Source organism: Schistocerca cancellata, chromosome 5 (assembly GCF_023864275.1).
Source record: "Schistocerca cancellata isolate TAMUIC-IGC-003103 chromosome 5, iqSchCanc2.1, whole genome shotgun sequence".
Taxonomy (NCBI): domain Eukaryota; kingdom Metazoa; phylum Arthropoda; class Insecta; order Orthoptera; family Acrididae; genus Schistocerca; species Schistocerca cancellata.
Window position 1 is genome coordinate 103,891,296 of NC_064630.1, and position 20,770 is coordinate 103,912,065.

Below are 20,770 nucleotides of genomic sequence, written 5' to 3' on the forward strand. Positions count from 1 at the left end.
CACAGCCTCCGCTACCCGTGTAGCCGCCAGCTGAGTGTAGTGAACTCCTGACCTATTCAGCGGAACCCAAACCCCACCACCCTATGGCGCAAGTCAAGGAATCTGCAGCCAACACGGTCGCAAAACCGTCTGAGCCTCTGATTCAGACCCTCCACCCGGCTCTGCACCAAAGTTCCGCAGTCGGTTCTGTCAACGATGCTGCAGATGGTGAGCTCTGCCTTCATCTCGTTTCCGGAGGTATATGGCGCCAGATGTCTACGGACACACCGCCTTTAAATTACGGACCTATAGTTTGAGCTCACGGAGCTGACAGCCGATAGCGTCCCAAGTGTATTCCACTGGATTCAAATCAGGCGAATTTGTTGGGCAAGACATCAGTATGAATTCACTATCTTCCCTCTCAAACCACTGTAGTAAGAGTCTGGCCTTGTAAGACGCACATTTATCCTGCCGGAAGATGCCATCGCCTTCAGGGACAACGTGAATCATGAAAGAGACGCACCTGGTCCGTAATAATGCCCACGTAGTTCACAGTAGTCATGATGGCTTCGATTACTTCCACAGGTCCTACGGAAAATCACGTGAATGTCCCCCATAGCGTAATACTGCCGCCACCGGCCTACGTCCGTGGCGCAGTGTACGTCTGGAGCAGCTGTTCACCTGAATGGTGGCGGATCCGGACACGACCATTGAGAGGAACCGACCAGGCGACACGCTTCCATAGATCCAAAGTGCAATCTCGATGATCTGGTGCTAACTGCAATCAGAATTTGCAAAATCCTGCAAGTGTTTCAAATGGTTACCCTGACCCAGAAAGGTAAGAGCTGGACACACCTTTCAAGACACAAGCTGAATTACTGTGCACAAACGGATTAACGAAACGGAAGAATTTATGGCCCTAGCTGTGGAGCGTATAGTGGTGAACTACACAATATCATATGAAGATAGTAACTGTTCTCGAAAGAACAGATACCACTGATGACCGTGCAGCTTCTCTAGAATAAATGATGATTAATTGAAATCTTCAGCCGCCGTCAGGTGTTGTCGATATATCTCGATGGGGAGAGTTGAAAATGTTTGCTCCGACCGGGACTCCAACCCGGGATCTGCTGCTTACATGGCACATGGCAGACGCTGTATCCATCATTTTGTTCACTTTTGTTCGTTGCATCTGCTCGAGGCGGACGTCGTAAGACATCCGTTTAAGTTCGTTGTTGATCGATTAACCCAGGTTTTTTTGTTTTTTAATTACAGAGGGCAGGTAACCCTCTGACCGAAAACGCTGAGTTACCGTGCCGGCAGGCATCTGAGCCACTAAGGACACAGATGAATAGCGCGACTGCAGCGACTTATCCTTTGCACACTTCCCTTGAGACACACATTCCCAACTGTCCACAATCTACCTACGTAATGTACCTAATAGGTATTTGCCCATCCACTCATTACTCGCGCCCACTAAGGTGGCGATTCCCGTAAGAGTTAAAATGAGTAATAGAAGGTGTTAACATACGCAAGTTTTAAGCAAAGAGGTTAATTTATTCCATTAAAAAGACAAACATGAAATGCATCTGACTATCTACCAATCACAGCTAATATTACAAAGCTTCCCTGCATGGTTTACAGCAGGTGAACTTGTTAGTTCTCAGAGTTACTTGAATGGCTTGAGAATGTGCCCTTTAGACACAACTGACATTCCAGAAATAACGCACAAGCTTCTAACTAATTGAACACACTGGCTGATAGCCTGACCTCTGGACTGAGAAACACATACTGGTGCTGCTAATAATGCTCACCGTGCGTTATCAGGATGAGGTATGCAGAGTGTTGTCGTCCTGACTGTCCCTCTCAAGTACGGACGATACGAACCCTGGATCTCGAACACATTCCTAGATCGGCCCATGTCACCATCTCTGGACGAACTCTGCCACGCGCACCTCGTCTCTGTCCCCTAACGAACTGCCAAATTTTCTAGCCGAATCATACAGCCGGCATTCTCCTTCCCACCGAACACAACATGACTACCAATCGCTGTATAAGAGCATTCAGCCCGCCAATGGCGTGAGTGTGTCTTCCGCGAAAATTCCACCAAGAAAAACGCGTTGCCTTAAAACTCCAATGACTTTTCGATCGTCCTCCTCTTCCAAAAATCTGCTCCCAATGATCCATTTTCCTGATGTCGGAGGCGTTTTTAAAATCACAACTTTTTGTACCCAAAAAGAAAAAAAAAACTATTCTCGAGGTCAGGCTCTTATTTTGTGGCATGCTGTGGATCTTTGGGAAAATGCTAGACTATTTTCTGCGGAAGTCAGTCTTCAGAATACAGTAGAGCACCCCCAGTTTCCTGCTGATTAAAGTTCTTAATCCCCCTCCCCACTAAGCACTGCTCGACAGCTAGGCTGGAGACGGAAACGAACAATAGCACTGGTCTCCCAGGGCTTGCCTGGCGATGTAACTTTCATAGAGACAACAGCTCACGCTATCAGTGCTGTGCGAATGCCAAGAGTATCTGCTTGGCTGCTCGGGCCCACATTTTCATTACGTCGGACACTGACTTGCCCTTCCCATCTTTCCCAGATTCAGCGTGCTCCCTGTTCCCAAGCACTCTCTGAAAGGAAAGAAAAAGAAGAGTTGAACCAGTTAAATGTAGTTATGGTATAACGTCAGTTAGAGGTCGGTACATACAGTCTCTACAGCCCAGTTCGTTTTTACAAGCCATCATGATAATAGTCTGCCTCCTCATTATCCTCTTAGTACAGTGTAATTTTCATATTTCATTAAATGGGGCATGCCAAGTAGCTTTCTGCTTTTCAAATTAAGGACGTCATTTAGTCAATGTGACTATTCGTTGAGGTCGTCTTCTGTGCAACCCTGTGTTCGGCTTTGTGCGCTGAACATTGTGGTCTGAAACACTTGCGCCTGCTCACGCACTTCACTGTGTTTTAGGTCTGTCACTGTTCTGCTTTACAAAGCAAGCGAGCCTCGGACCTCCACATTCTGTGCTGAGGCGTCGCCGTCCAGCGTCTTGTCGCTCACGACACAGGAACACGCAAACAGCTAAACAGATTCGTTGTATTCGAGAAATTCGTTACCGGGCGCCTGTCGTTAAGGCCAAGTTCTCTCAAAACTAGGCAAGGTTTGGAATTTTTTCTTGAGACAATTATAAAAACGAAGAAGGGATCCTTTTGCGCATTATGATCGATCATACTTTGAACTTTATTCTAGATTTTTCAATAAAAAAACAAAATGGCGCCCGTAACAATGGTTTAATCAAGAGCGCGAGAGTTTGAAGTACGCAGACTGAGTGCTATGTAGCCCGTCAGCAGTTATCTGAAATCAAAAATGGATAACATCAGTCGATTCTACATTAAATTTATGGGCGCTTATACCCACAATGAAATAACCTTAGATTTAACGATATGGTGCTAACTCTGAGTTCGATGCACTCTTTATGGCTTCACAAAAAACTGTTAATATTAACAAATTCGTATATTACAGGCATAAGCTCCCAAGAAAAATAATTTACTTTTCGGAGGTCAAAAGTAGAAGTTAATAAACTGAATTGTGTTTATTTTATGCTGGACACAGTTTTGAAAAATCGTTTCTAGAGAAAAACGTCTTTAAAGTTTAGGGAAAATTTTTATATGTACTATTAGTTGCATTGCTGCAGTAGTTGTATTGTTGCATAAAAACTACATATTATTATATATTTTTGATGTCGCTGAACACAAATCTGAAGTTAGATTTTGAAAATTCAAAATGGCTAATCCAATATGGTGGACCATAAATTTTGTTTTGATCAGTTTTGACCAAAATTTCATCAAAAAATAGTGTTTTCTTACTTGTGTGCAATTGCACGATCGTATATCAACGCTTCCTCTAACTCGAAATGTTCCCGGAGAGCAATTCTGACAAAAACCGATCTGGCTGAACTGGATATGCTGCGTTCGGCAGCCTGTTAACGTTATTCGTCAGGTTTTTCGGCGAATATGCCTGCATGCATGCTGCAATATAAATAGTTTTGGGAACGTACGTCACGGCACAAGTTTGCTCTTGAGCCGCTACGGCTGAGGGCGTCCCACGGCGGCCGTGACAATGCTTCGAACAATGGGCTGTAGAAACAATTTTGTAACGCACAGAAAATCTTTTCGTCCCAACATTGTAAACATATATACCTTTAAAAATTCGATATAAAAATCGAATTTTCGACCATTTGGAATGAGAACCTGGCCTTAAAAAAATGCTTTTTGTCAAAGTTGCTTGTGTCAGTCGATTTTCTTATCGTCGCTAGAATGATTTCCCTTCGCTTCTGATCCGCTTTCACCAGCAGCAGTGCCAGCATATGGGCTTCAGTGTTGCGCTGGACTGTGGTCATAAAGTTTTTGCTTATCACTGCCTGTAAATGCTTATGTTGGGATTTCGTTTTTTGGTTCTTAAACTGTACTACCACAATATGCCAAATATCCCTATTATAGTGTTCCACAGATGAATACAACTACTACCACACATTACTTTCTGGTAAACTTAAATGTTTTACGATACTATTGCCCACAATTCTGAAAAAGATTCGTACCAAGTATAGTATCCTTCTACTGTTCAACGGACACAACCCAAAGTACCAACATTTTCCCAGTCATATGACAGTGAAACTTGATAGATAACTAACTCATTATTGTAGAAGCGACACAAGCTGAAAAAAAAATACTTCCTGTTTTGGCCACCAGGTGCAAATTTGGCGCTGTGCAGCATCTAGTCAACGTCTCTGATCCTCACATTGAACAAACTGTTAATAATAAAATCAACAGTATGCCTTTCTCGCTTGTTTGACCTTTTCTGAACATAACCCGTTCCAAATCCATTACATACAAAAACATTTCCATTCTGGTATGTGGTACTTACTGGCATTATGGTAAACGTGGAAGGTAGCACCCGCATTCACACAACCTGTTTATTTAAAATATATAAACAGTGTTTTACAGATAATCGAAGCATTTAACCATACAATTTTCCTTAACAAATGAACAAATTTGCAAAATTCTTTTGACCTTAAACCTTAAGTTGAATAAGCTTTTAAAATTTACCAAAGAAATCTGAAGTGCTGTGTTTCAAAATAGCAAACAATATGACAATGATTACAAGACGGCTGGACCTGCAGCCCACCCGTTATCGGGTGGCCGGCCACTGTGGCCGAGCGGTTCTCGGCGCTTCAGTCCGGAACCGCGCTGCTGCTATGGTCGCAGGTTCGGATCCTGCCTCAGGCATGGATGTGTGTGTTGTCCTTAGTTAGGTTTAGGTAGTTCTAAGTCTAGGGGACTGATGACCTCAGATGTTAAGTCCCATAGTGGTTGGTTGGTTTGAGGAAGGAGACCAGACAGCGTGGTCATCGGTCTCATCGGATTAGGGAAGGATTGGGAAGGAAGGCGGTCGTGCCCTTTCAGAGGAACCATCCCGGCATTTGCCTGGAGTGATTTAGGGAAATCACGAAAAACCTAAATCGGGATGGCCGGACGCGGGATTGAACCGTCGTCCTCCCGAATGCGAGTCCAGTGTCTAACCACTGCGCCACCCCGCTCGGTAAGTCCCATAGTGCTTACAGCCATTTGAACCATTCGTTATCGGGTGAAACAGCGGTGTTTACTACCGCGTTGGACACAGTCTGTCTTACTAAATGCCCTTCTGCACGACATAAAAACTATATAAGCACCATTGATGACAAGAGTCATTCAGTTACTCAGAAGAGATGACTTAAATTTTAATTTGAAAGCTGTAAGTCGAAAGTTGCAACCAAGTGGCGACTGGACCCAACCCATCCCTTCTGACAATTTTGTTTTCAATAAAGCCCTGGTGACAGTGGGATGTTGATATTTTCAAAGTTAAACTGATTGTCAGTTATTGAGACCGATCTGAAGGAACGTCTTAAAAAATTACTTGTGAATACCTATTACAAGAGAACTCACTAGGCGAAACCACAAGATCCAGCTAAAATACCCCAATAATGAACTGGTCTTTCAAACATAGAAACGAACAGCTTAGTATAACAGGTTGTTCAGATTGTAACTAATGACTGAGAAATACAATTACAATCATAGAACTGAACCAGTTAACAGCTAAATCTAAACACAATGTCTATCTTTTGTTTAACGGCAACCTGTGCCTTACTACAATTCCTCCGGCTGTATTTACGACCAAGATCTGATTACTTAGAACATTAATGAGCGGGTACGAACCAGAAAGGAAAGGCACTATAATAGCGGGACAAATTTTCGAACGGCAACTAATGTATTAGTACAATACTATTGCCTATATTTACGACCAAAGAGCCGACAGAGTAAAATTCTGAGGGTCGGGTACAAACCAGAAAATAATAAGAAGGGCAGGTAGAAAATGAAACAAATCATCACGAGGATTACAGAATGTTACCCTGTAACCTCCCCCTCACTTATCGACCTTAATGACAGTGAAAAATGAAACCGCGTGTACCTAATGGGAATTTTGGAAAAGCAATCGTCACCAAAATTAATCTGTCGGTAAAGAGGGAGGAAAGGGTTACATCTAAATGAACGGAAAAATGCTAACGAAACAGGTGGAAATTAATATTGAAAAGAGGTAAAGTTAATAAAGAAAGTAAATGTGCGGCCGTTATGTTAACAATTAACTAGTGGTAATTAGATATTTGAGATTTGGGGGAAATTACGGTCGCCAGTCCTAAAGACAATTACTATAGTAACTGAAAAAGAAAGATTATTACACATATAATTAGCACTAGAAGCGAGCAACTGAAGGTTGACAAGTGTAGTGGGAAAACTGAAAGTTTGTCAGAAGTAATAAATTTCGCTACACTCTGACTTAATTCAGCAAAAGAATTAATAAAACCGGAAAATCGAAAGTTAATTTAGTGACTGAAGTTAATAGTGAGCTTTCTTTCTGAAGCACATCGAAATTCAGTAAAATACGGTTAGTCTTGGACTACCTCAACAATCATTTCAAAACCTACTTGAATCTACGCAATTTAGAAATAAGAGATTTAACGTTGAACTTGAATTAAATGATTCTGAACAATTAACAATAGTAAAATTTAGTATGTACCAAGCTGAGCTGCAGTCACAGGTAAGCTAAAACACGGTAACAAAACTCGCACTCTTAATTTGTGCTTGTTTAATCTAAATATTGTAGCCAGCTATGAATACCTTAACTGAACTTTGAAATTAAAGCAATGAAATCGAATGATGCTGCTTTAATGCTGGTGTTTGAATTTCAACGACACTCGGGTTCATTCCGGAAAAGGAAGGGACCCTGCTTGGTAATGCAATTGGGACAATGAGCAACAAAGGTTCATGCTACGTTGCTGTAATTTTGTGATTTGAACAGTTTTAAAAGCTGAGGTCTGCCATACAGTTCTAAAACTTTACGTGCTTCCAGTCTTCCTTGTTGGTTGATTGAGGGTTGAAGCCGTCGACCAAGGAGGTGGCGACAGTCACTCATTGTCGGCCGTCGCTGTTGCAGAAGCTGGATGTTGTCGCGCCTTCTTCTCGACACGGTCACCAGGCGAAACAGGCTCTTGATGTGCGCCAGCTAATTCTTCCCGTCCGCGACACCATGTCAGAAACAATCATCGCGAGTCGAGCGCAATTACATGCTGCCAAACCCCGAAAGCGCTGCAACTCGCGGGAGCGTCACACAACACACCTGCTCCACTGCACTACCCCAGCCAGACTCCCTCTCTGCCCGGGCTCCACGCGGCAGAGTTAACACTACCAAAGATCCTACACACTTTGATTCTTCACACGACCTATCGATGTAATCGTTCGATAGCAGTTTTCCCTAGGCAAGACCCAGCGTAAAAATACAAATAATATTTACGAAACAAACCAATTATACATCGACATAAATGCATAAATATATATATATATATATATATATATATATATATATATATATATATATACAAATAGTAAAACAATTACAATATGTAAAGACACAGAAACGTCATATATTCAGGTAACAAAAATAAGGAAAAAAAATTATAGTACAATAGATGGAAATAGGAGGATATGCATTTCCGGCGTTACACGTGCCCCACATTGTCTGAGGATGTTCGTGTAACCTAAACAGACTCAGAAAATGTCCCAAAAAAGAAACAGCGGAAATGCATATGCTCAAAACATCAACAACATTTAGCATTCGCCTAATTAACCATAAACCAATTTTTAGACGATAATAATTGAGTGGAGACACTCCTAATCTTATTCCCCTCTGTCATCTTGATCAAAATAAAACAGGTTGACAACATATTAAAATTCATAGAAAACATAGAAAATGGTTTAGCTATTCTAAAATCGTCAAAATCCATAACACTATCAAGAAATGGAATACTATTTACAAAATTAATCAGAGTACATGGTCATAAAAACAGGTAGATCAAAATACGCAAATTAATTATTAATTACATAGAATACACATTTTATATAACCTTTTCATAATTAATACTCTCGTCATGAGAGTCCACTTAATGCTAAACAAGAAAATAATATTCAGCAGATCGAAAAAACCATAAATATTGACAGTAGAATTCTTTCAGCTGTCCAGGAAGAAAAACAATTCCGCCTTCCCTACCCGCAAGTACAAAGAATGCCGACAGCGGCGCAAGAGCCGACAGCGGCACAAGAGCCGACAGCGGCTTCGCCTCGCAAGTATTGTTGCGCCCGCCTGTGCGGCACGCTTGATCTCACTCGCCTGTGTAACGGCATTTCCAGAACGTCCGTTTCACTGAATTCTTTAGGAAAAACTCACTCCCGAGTAATCTCAAGGAGTCCCTTAATACTATCACAGTGGATAACTCAACACTGTCCATCATCACACGCATGTACTAGCCTGAAACTTAAAACAGCGTCTAAGTACATCGGCAATGACTAATAAAACACACATTCATGAAATCTTACAGCAAGTTACAAAATATTTTCATTCCTTAATCTACTGTGACTCAGCTGAAAACTTAAACTAGCAGCTTGGTTTTAAAATTGATTAATATTCAGTAACTCTTAAATCATATAATCAACATTAGTTACTTATTAATTACAACTTCTTTAATGACCTCTAGGTCAGGCAAAAGCATCGCAACATGGCACATCCTTAAATCTTACACTCTATATCTACATACTGTACAAATTACCCTTTCTGTGGTACTAATCAATCCTTGGTTGGTACAATTTCAGGTCTACAATGTTCCGTATACCTAATAGTTTTCCAGAGCTTGGATACTCTAAGCAATAAGCATTTGTGTGAGGTATACCAATGACTTTATATGGTCCATTATAAACAAACTTAAATTTAGAGATTTCATAGTCTATCTCGCTCGATTTCTCATGAACTTTTACAAGTACTAAGTCTCCGATTGCAAACTTAGCAAAACGAGCTTTAGCGTCATGACGACGTATGCGAGCATCGGCTTTTAGCTTCATTACTTCTCGCAAACGATCTTTTTTCACACCAATACTAATGTTAATCCGTGGAGGGAATTTGATTATCTCTTCCACTTCACTTTCTACTCTTTTGTCAATGCCGAAATTCCTCACGTTACGGCAGTTCAAATTCATACCTACATCAATGCCATCCGGCCAGTTAACAATGTGTATAGGCTGGTATTGCCTATGCACACCGTCTCCTGCCTCGTCAAAGCTAACTACTATTGTTTTATCTTGTGACGTACATGTCAAAGTTTTGCTTTCGCAATTAATCACTGTACGGTACTTTAATAGCCAATCTAACCCGATAATTACTTCCGTAGTTAAGTCTGGCACGACGACAAACTCTTGTTCAAATCGTGCCCCACATATCTCGATGTTGACAAAAATCTGTTTTGTGACCGGTTTACTGGCCTTCCCAGTAGCACCGATAATTTTCACTCCTGTTACTGGCATAACTACGGTGCCAGGTCTGTCTTTCAGTAACTCAAATATTTTCCCAGATACAGCACTCAATTCTGCACCGGTGTCAATCAACACGTTTAGTTGTAGGTCGTGCATATTAACAGACACTACTATCTGTCTACACTTGTCCTCGACTGTTTCTTTATTTTCCCACAATAAATCCTCGTCTACATCCAGGTCACTCCAGAAAAACCCATCTGGCTTTTTCAGCCTCTGTTCACATACAGTTTTAATTTCAACACGTTTGTCCTGAGGCTTAGTCTGTAGCTTCGCCTCCAATACCGAAACCTTTTCCTCTAACTCGTCAACTAGTGAGTGTTGCTTTGCTATCAATTCACTAATTGTCACCTTCGTTGATTCCTCTTTAGTCAGATTGATCTCATCTGCCAATCTACCTGGAGAAATGTGCCCAGTAGTATCTGCAATTACTTCCTCTGGATCTGCGCAACCCACACTGTTATCGTCTGACCGTATAACGTCAGCTCTAACCTCATACTCGCTGTAATCTACGTGCTTTTCTACCAATCGTGTCCGGCTATCACTAAAATTCTTGTAATCTTTCCCCTTAATACTTTCGCAATGCTTAAACTGGAGTTTTGCGTCGGATGGGTCGGCCACTTCTACCACTATAACTTTCGGTAAAGCCTGCCGGTCAGGGCGAGAACTTTCCGTTACTACTTCAACATCCAACTCTTGCGGGACGAAACACGAGGAATCTTGCTCGTGCTCCCCATTAACATCAACTATTTCTGGTAAAGTCTGCCGGTTAGGGCCAGAACTTTCTATCACTTCACAAACACTATCTTCCTGCGGGACGAGACGCGGCAAATCCTGCCCGTGCTCCCCATAGACACTTCTCCCGTACAGGCCCCTATAATCTCTTAGTTCGTCGTATAAGCGACTGAACTGCCTTAGCCAGACCTCATCCCTCTCTGCATCCCCTCGCTCGATGACGGACGTTTTATCCGACATCTGATCTTCTCTCAACACTTGCGAATCATTCTTAAACTCAATCTCCAGTTCCGCTGTGGGTATTACAGCTGCCACTTTATAATCGATTTCCGGAACACTACTTAAATTGTTCTCACTGACAGTGAATGTACTTCCTACTGCCGTGTATACAGCTGATCTACTACTTGTGGGCGCACTCCTTTCTCCTAACACTGGCACACTCTCCCGCCGTTGATTATTCCACACGGAATTTTCATAACGACGACACCTGGGTTTTCTCCTGTTATTGGGCCGCCAAAATTTCTCCACGCCCGGTCGGCCCCTCACCGGCGCGGCTAATGGTTTCCCTGTCTCGTCCCAGCAGATACGGTCCCCGGATGCTGCTGAGGCGGCTGATCACACCCTCTGGCGTTATTACTATTCTGTGAAGCCCGTATCACGTTAGTACGATACTGGTTTCCGTCATTCCTGTTATTATTTGCATTGTACCGATTGTTATTACGGTCCGAACCATTATTGTTATTGCTGCCATGGTTGCGGTATGCATTATTCCCATGGCTATCGTTGTTGTGGTTGCTGTGGTACCCGTTGTTGTTACCACGGCCTCTACCACTGTCGCGATTATTGCGCCAATTGTCCTCGTCCTCAACTCTTCCCAGGAAATCATTGATTGTCTTGTAATTGCTTCCTACGTATCGTTTTGTATCATCTGGAAGCTTCTTGTAGAGTTCCCAGACTATTTCGGATTCCGTGCGGCGATCACGCAAATATTCCAACGTGCGGATCCAGCCCTCACAAAACTCCTTCATCGAGCCGCGCGAATTCGCATCGAAAGGCCTCGATACGACAAATTCGCGCCAGACACTTAGTTGTTTTTGCTCTGACCAGTATTCCGCCAGAAACAAATTTTTAAACTCGTCAAAAGTGAGGTTCGTAATGTTGAGGTTTAAGCCCCAACGCTTGGCATCACCAGCCAACACGTCAATAACCGCATTAATTTTTCTCTCATTAGTCCATGATCTGGGTAAAACTCTTTCACAATTCTTAATGAAATCCGTCGCGTGTATACCGCCTTTTTTCAAGGGGTCGAACCGCTCCTCTTTCGTCAACAATTCCGAACTATGTTCATAGATTGGCACATAGCTCTGTTTTTCGTCAAGTTTCTTTTCTAATTCCGACACTCTCGTAATTACTTGGCAAGTGGTTTTCGCAAGCGTTTCTACTTCCCTTTTTTTCTCTTCGCAGGTATTAGATTGGCACATAGCTCTGTTTTTCGTCAAGTTTCTTTTCTAATTCCGACACTCTCGTAATTACTTGGCAAGTGGTTTTCGCAAGCGTTTCTACTTCCCTTTTTTTCTCTTCGCAGGTATTAGCCTGCTTCGTCACTTTGGCATCTACTTCGGATACTAAAGCCTTTAAAGTTTCCACCTTCTTTTGATCCTCTTTTTTCACTAATTGCATTTGTTCCGTCACCTTATTCTCGATGATCGGAGCAACTGATTCTCCTACACTTTTCTCGATTCTGCTAATTTCGGAATAAAAACGAGTATTTATGCTCGCAATTTCCGCCTGAACGCCTATCATTTCCTGTTTAAGATTACCGATTTCGGTATTAATCACAACAATTTCTTCTTTGATTTTATCAACTTTTGTGTTAACAACTCCAACATTGTTGTTAACAACATTAATAGCTTTGTTCTGACTGTCTAGCTTTCGTTCAATTTTTTCAGACTGAGCTTCTTGCTTGGCCGATTGACTCTTGATTTCGTTAATCAAAACATTCAATAAATCAGTTAAATTCCCGGAAACTACCGGTTTTACTTGCGTAGCGGCTTCCTCTTTAATTGTCCCCCCCGTATTCTTCATCAAGGGATTCACATTTGATTTTCACTTCCGATTCCGAAACATTTTCTAAAGTTTGGAATTCCATTTCTGCTCTTTGTTGCGTTTCGGCGGTCGCGTCTTTCATGCTAGCCGCCTGCCCCTGAACAATGGGTACCGCGGTGCGCGTTTCCCACTGTTCGACCGATTGTTCCGTATCCAAGTCTACCAAATTTTGGCAATTGTTGCCTTCACTCATTTTAATAATTTTCAATATAAATGCCAAATCTCAAATCTAATTAGGATTCCTCACACTAATATTCTCGCTGACGTATCGACCATTTGGTAACCAGTACTTTGTTACGAGATTTGCACAATGCAAAATTCGTGTCCAGAACAGCCTCAAATCGGAAGATTGTCCTGTCACCAGCTCGCCACGTGCAACCTCCCCCTCACTTATCGACCTTAATGACAGTGAAAAATGAAACCGCGTGTACCTAATGGGAATTTTGGAAAAGCAATCGTCACCGAAGTTAATCTGTCGGTAAAGAGGGAGGAAAGGGTTACATCTAAATGAACGGAAAAATGCTAATGAAACAGGTGGAAATTAATTTTGAAATGGGGTAAAGTTAATAAAGAAAGTAAATGTGCGGCCGTTACGTTAACAATTAACTAGTGGTAATTAGATATTTGAGATTTGGGGGAAATTACGGTCGCCAGTCCTAAGGACAATTACTATAGTAACTGAAAAAGAAAGATTATTACACATATAATTAGCACTAGAAGCGTGGCAACTGAAGGTTGACAAGTGTAGTGGGAAAACTGAAAGTTTGTCAGAAGTAATAAATTTCGCTACACTCTGACTTAATTCAGCAAAAGAATTAGTAAAACCGGAAAATCGAAAGTTAATTTAGTGACTGAAGTTAATAGTGAGCTTTCTTTCTGAAGCACATCGAAATTCAGTAAAATACGGTTAGTCTTGGACTACCTCAACAATCATTTCAAAACCTACTTGAATCTACGCAATTTAGAAATAAGAGATTTAACTTTGAACTTGAATTAAATGATTCTGAACAATTAACAATAGTAAAATTTAGTACGTACCAAGCTGAGCTGCAGTCACAGGTAAGCTAAAATGTTGTTGTGGTCTTCAGTCCTGAGACTGGTTTGATGCAGCTCTCCATGCTACTCTATCCTGTGCAAGCTTCTTCATCTCCCAGTATCTACTGCAACCTACATCCTTCTGAATCTGCTTAGTGTATTCATCTCTTGGTCTCCCTCTACGATTTTTACCCTCCACACTGCCCTCCAATGCTAAATTTGTGATCCCTTGATGCCTCAAAACATGTCCTACCAACCGATCCCTTCTTCTAGTCAAGTTGTGCCACAAACTTCTCTTCTCCCCAATCCTATTCAATACCTCCTCATTAGTTACGTGATCTACATACCTTATCTTCAGCATTCTTCTGTGGCACCACATTTCGAAAGATTCTATTCTCTTCTTGTCCAAACTAGTTATCGTCCATGTTTCACTTCCATACATGGCTACACTCCATACAAATACTTTCAGAAACGACTTCCTGACACTTAAATCTATACTCGATGTTAACAAATGTCTCTTATTCAGAAACGCTTCCCTTGCCATTGCCAGTCTACATTTTATATCCTCTCTACTTCGACCATCATCGGTTATTTTACTCCCTAAATAACAAAACTCCTTTACTACTTTAAGTGTCTCATTTCCTAATCTAATTCCCTCAGCATCACCCGACTTAATTCGACTACATTCCATTATCCTCGTTTTGCTTTTGTTGATGTTCATCTTATATCCTCCTTTCAAGACACTGTCCATTCCATTCAACTGCTCTTCCAAGTCCTTTGCTGTCTCTGACAGAATTACAATGTCACCGGCGAACCTTAAAGTTTTTACTTCTTCTCCATGAATTTTAATACCTACTCCGAATTTTTCTTTTGTTTCCTTTACTGCTTGCTCAATATACAGATTGAATAGCATCGGGGAGAGGCTACAACCCTGTCTTACTCCTTTCCCAACCACTGCTTCCCTTTCATGCCCCTCAACTCTTATAACTGCCATCTGGTTTCTGTACAAACTGTAAATAGCCTTTCGCTCCCTGTATTTTACCCCTGCCACCTTCAGAATTTGAAAGAGAGTATTCCAGTTAACATTGTCAAAAGCTTTCTCCAAGTCTACAAATGCTAGAAACGTAGGTTTACCTTTACTCAATCTTTCTTCTAAGATAAGTCGTAAGGTCAGTATTGCCTCACGTGTTCCAACATTTCTACGGAATCCAAACTGATCTTCCCCGAGGTCGGCTTCTACCGGTTTTTCCATTCGTCTGTAAAGAATTCGCGTTAGTATTTTGCAGCTGTGACTTATTAAACTGATTGTTCGGTAATTTTCACATCTGTCAACACCTGCTTTCTTTGGGATTGGAATTATTATATTCTTCTTGAAGTCTGAGGGTATTTCACCTGTCTCATACATCGTGCTCACCAGATGGTAGAGTTTTGTCATGACTGGCTCTCCCGAGGGCATCAGTAGTTCAAATGGAATGTTGTCTACTCCCGGGGCCTTGTTTCGACTCAGGTCTTTCAGTGCTCTGTCAAACTCTTCACGCAGTATCTTATCTCCCATTTCGTCTTCATCTACATCCTCTACCATTTCCATAATATTGTCCTCAAGTGCATCGCCCTTGTATAAACCCTCTATATACTCCTTCCACCTTTCTGCCTTCCCTTCTTCGCTTAGAACTGGGTTGCCATGTGAGCTCTTGATATTCATCCAAGTGGTTCTCCTCTCTCCAAAGATCTCTCTAATTTTCCTGTAGGCAGTATCTATCTTACCCCTAGTGAGACAAGCCTCTACATCCTTACATTTGTCCTCTAGCCATCCCTGCTTAGCCATTTTGCACTTCCTGTCGATATCATTTTTGAGACGTTTGTATTCCTTTTTGCCTGCTTCATTTACTGCATTTTTATATTTTCTCCTTTCATCAATTAAATTTAATATTTCTTCTGTTACCCAAGGATTTCTATTAGCCCTCGTCGTTTTACCTACTTGATCCTCTGCTGCCTTCACTACTTCATCCCTCAGAGCTACCCATTCTTCTTCTACTGTATTTCTTTCCCCCATTCCTGTCAATTGTTCCCTTATGCTCTCCCTGAAACTCTGTACAACCTCTGGTTCTTTCAGTTTATCCAGGTCCCATCTCCTTAAATTCCCACCTTTTTGCAGTTTCTTCAGTTTCAATCTGCAGTTCATAACCAATAGATTGTGGTCAGAATCCACATCTGCCCCAGGAAATGTCTTACAATTTAAAACCTGGTTCCTAAATCTCTGTCTTACCATTATATAATCTATCTGATACCTTTTAGTATCTCCAGGATTCTTCCAGGTATACAACCTTCTTTTATGATTCTTGAACCAAGTGTTGGCTATGATTAAGTTATGCTCTGTGCAAAATTCTACAAGGCGGCTTCCTCTTTCATTCCTTCCCCCCAATCCATATTCACCTACTATGTTTCCTTCTCTCCCTTTTCCTACTGACGAATTCCAGTCACCCATGACTATTAAATTTTCGTCTCCCTTCACTACCTGAATAATTTCTTTTATCTCGTCATACATTTCATCTATTTCTTCATCATCTGCAGAGGTAGTTGGCATATAAACTTGTACTACTGTAGTAGGCATGGGCTTTGTGTCTATCTTGGCCACAATAATGCGTTCACTATGCTGTTTGTAGTAGCTAACTCGCACTCCTATTTTTTTATTCATTATTAAACCTACTCCTGCATTACCCCTATTTGATTTTGTATTTATAACCCTGTAATCACCTGACCAAAAGTCTTGTTCCTCCTGCCACCGAACTTCACTAATTCCCACTATATCTAACTTTAACCTATCCATTTCCCTTTTTAAATTTTCTAACCTACCTGCCCGATTAAGGGATCTGACATTCTACGCTCCGATCCGTAGAACGCCAGTTTTCTTTCTCCCGATAACGACGTCCTCCTGAGTAGTCCCCGCCCGGAGATCCGAATGGGGGACTATTTTACCTCCGGAATATTTTACCCAAGAGGACGCCATCATCATTTAATCATACAGTAGAGCTGCATGTCCTCGGGAAAAATTACGGCTGTAGTTTCCCCTTGCTTTCAGCCGTTCACAGTACCAGCACAGCAAGGCCGTTTTGGTTAATGTTACAAGGCCAGATCAGTCAATCATCCAGACTGTTGCCCCTGCAACTACTGAAAAGGCTGCTGCCCCTCTTCAGGAACCACATGTTTGTCTGGCCTCTCAACTGATACCCCTCCATTGTGGTTGCACCTACAGTACGGCCATCTGTATCGCTGAGGCACGCAAGCCTCCCCACCAACGGCAAGGTCCATGGTTCATGGGGTAAAATAGGGTAACAAAACTCGCACTCTTAATTTGTGCTTGTTTAATCTAAATATTGTAGCCAGCTATGAATACCTTAACTGAACTTTGAAATTAAAGCAATGAAATCGAATGATGCTGCTTTAATGCTGGTGTTTGAATTTCAACGACACTCGGGTTCACTCCGGAAAAGGAAGGGACCCTACTTGGTAATGCAATTGGGACAATGAGCAACAAAGGTTCAATCTATGTTGCTGTAATTTTGTGATTTGAACAGTTTTAAAAGCTGAGGTCTGCCATACAGTTCTAAAACTTTACGTGCTTCCATTCTTCCTTGTTGGTTGATTGAAGGTTTGAAGCCGTCGATCGAGGAGGTGGCGACAGTCACTCATTGTCGGCCGTCGCTGTTGCAGAAGCTGGATGTTGTCGCGCCTTCTTCTCGACACGGTCACCAGGCGAAACGGGCTCTTGATGTGCGCCAGCTAATGCTTCCCGTCCGCGACACCATCTCAGAAACAATCATCGCGAGTCGAGCGCAATTACATGCTGCCAAACCCCGAAAGCGCTGCAACTCGTGGGAGCGTCACACAACACACCTGCTCCACTGCACTACCCCAGCCAGACTCCCTCTCTGCCCGGGCTCCACGCAGCAGAGTTAACACTACCAAAGATCCTACACACTTTGATTCTTCACACGACCTATCGATGTAATCGTTCTATAGCAGTATTCCCTAGGCAAGACCCAGCGTAAAAATACAAATAATATTTACGAAACAAACCAATTATACATCGACATAAATGCATAAATATATATATATACAAATAGTAAAACAATTACAAAATGTAAAGACACAGAAACGTCATATATTGAGGTAACAAAAATAAGGAAAACAAATTATAGTACAATAGATGGAAATAGGAGAATATGCATTTCTGGCGTTACAACCCCCCTTTATCAGCAAGCAGTTCCATGGATCCACGTTGCGTCGTAGATGTTACTGAGTGGTGCCGATGAAAGCCAGGTAGAAGAGGGCAGCCATGCCACGAGTTGTCGTCCGACACGAATGTTGCCAACCAACCGACGGTAGGCCGGCCTGCTGCTTGTAGTCAACGCTGACCCCGGTGAAGTACTCCGGTATCTTCGCCCTGCGCAGGCCCTCCTTGCGCAGCTCGTGGCTTCGGCGTCTCGGACCTCGTGACCACCTCTTGTCGTGACGCTACCACCCCAAATTTCGTGCCTTCTCTCGGGCCAGCGAACCTCGTATATATGTCGGCAGCCCGCCCGGTTAGCCGTGCGGTCTAACGCCCGGCCTTCCGGATTGGAAAGGAGCGCCTGGTCCCCAGCACGAATCCACCCAGCGGACTTGTGTCGAGGTCCGGTGAGCCGGCCAGTCTGTGGATGGTTCTTAGTTTTCCATCTGCCTCGGTGAATGCGGGCTGGTTCCCCTTATTCTGCCTCAGCTACACTATGTCGGCGATTACTGTGTAAACAAGTTCTCCACGTACGCGTACACCACCATTGCTCTACCACGCAAACATAGGCGTTACACTCGTCTAGTGTGAGAAGTTCCCTGGGGGGCGATCCACCGGGGGCCGGACCACACAATAACCTTGAAAGAGTGGCTCGGTGTGGGGCGGCGGAGGGGTGAAGTGGACTGTGGTGGTCGTCGAGGGATTGTGGACCACTGCGGCTGCGGCATTTCTAGGCCCCCGGTGAACATACAATACGATATATATCGGCAAGCAAAAACCTTCTAAGTACACAACCCACAGATGCAAACTCTTCCTCATAGATATTGGCAATGGGGCGACAAGAGGGATAGTCGATACTACACCTGAGCCAGTGGCACCAGACAGAACAATCTACTAACTCAATGGCGTCACGGCTCATAAACGTCTTTCATGCGTTCATAGCCCCAGATTTGCACCTGCTGCCCAAAACTGTGACTAATTTTTTTCAGCGTTACTCCTTTCCTCATTAATGCTTTGTAATACCTATCAAGTTTCGCTGGCGTGCGGTAATTAGAGCCCACACTGGAGCAGCTGCACTCTAATTGTAACCACCTGCTATTTGCGACCTGTCGTCAAATCTCTCCTCCTGTAAACAGCAAAGTCTGACAAACATCTACACTTATTCTCATAAATTAAAGATAATTGCAGAATGCGGTACCACACAACGTGGCACTACACAAAACAGGCGCAAATAGCATAGGCACATGTCAAAGACATAGGGAACACACACGACACAGATGTGTAGGTCCACGTTATTGGTGATAAGTTGAGAAAACCGTACCGAAACACATGTGCTACAAAACGTCACTGTTTCCTATTGCACCCCACCGTCAATATGGGATGTGATCACTATGCACACGTACACAGGCCGCACAACGGGGTGGCATACTCTGGATCAGGTGGTCGAGCAGCTGCTGGGGTATAGCTTCCCATTCTTGCACCTGTGCCTGTCGGAGCTCCTGAAGTGTCGTAGGGGTTTGAAGACGCGCAGCGATACGTTGACCGAGAGCATCCCACACGTGCTCGATGGGGTTTAGATCAAGAGAACAGACAGGCCACTCCATTCGTCTGATAGCTTCTGTTTCAAGGTACTCCTCCACGATGGCAGCTCGGTGGGGCGGTGCGTTATCATCCATCAGGAGGGAGGTGGGACCCACTGCACCCCTGAAAAGGCGGACATACTGGTGCAAAATGACATCCCGATACACCTGACCCGTTACAGTTCCTCTGTCAAAGACGTGCAGGGGTGTAAGTGCACCAATCATAATCCCACCCCACACCATCAAACCATGACCTCCATACAGGTCCCTTTCAAGGACATTAAGGGGTTGGTATCTGATTCCTGGTTCACGCCAGATGAAAACCCGGCGAGAATCACTGTTCAGACTATACCTGGACTCGTCCGTGAACATAACCTGAGACCACTGTTCCAATGACCATGTAATGTGTTCTTGGTATCAGGCTTTAGGGGCTCTCCTGTGACCAGGGGTCAGTGGAATGCACCTTGCAGGTCTCCAGGTGAATAAACCATGTCTGTTCAGTCGTCTGTAGACTGTGTGTTTGGAGACAACTGTTTCAGTGGCTGTGGTAAGGTCCCGAGCTAGGCTACCTGCAGTACTCCGTGACCGTCTGTGGGCACTGATGGTGAGATATCGGTCTTCTCGTGGTGTTGTACATTGTGGAAGTCCCGTACTGTAGCGCCTGGACACGTTTCCTGTCTGCTGGAATCATTACCATAATCTTGAGATCACACTTTGTGGCACACAGAGGGCCTGTACTACGACCTGCTGTGTTTGACCAGCCTCCAGTTGCCCTAGTATTCTACACCTCATAACGTCATCAATATGTGTTCTTTGAGCCATTTTCAACACACAGTCACCACTCGCACCTCTGAAAACGTCTGCACACTTACTCGCTGCACCGTACTCTGACATGCACCAACACACCTCTGCGTATGTGGACTGCTGCAGCTCCACCGTGCGACGACCGCAGGTCAAATGCACCGCATGGTCATACCCCGAGGTGATTATACCTGAAAACCGCCCACCAGAGCGTTGTTTCACCATGTATCAGCATTACCCTTAATATATGAGAATGAGTGTAAATTTAAATCAGATGAAAGTGATGTTTGCTATGTATCTATGGTCATATGTACTAGATTGCT

General features: G+C 43.1%; 1 protein-coding gene across 1 annotated transcript in view; it reads left to right on the plus strand.

The window, feature by feature from the left end:
* LOC126187768 (uncharacterized) overlaps positions 1 to 20,770 on the plus strand; it is a 239,294-nt gene that overhangs the window by 113,836 nt on the left and 104,688 nt on the right. The gene's annotated exons all lie outside the window — the stretch shown is intronic.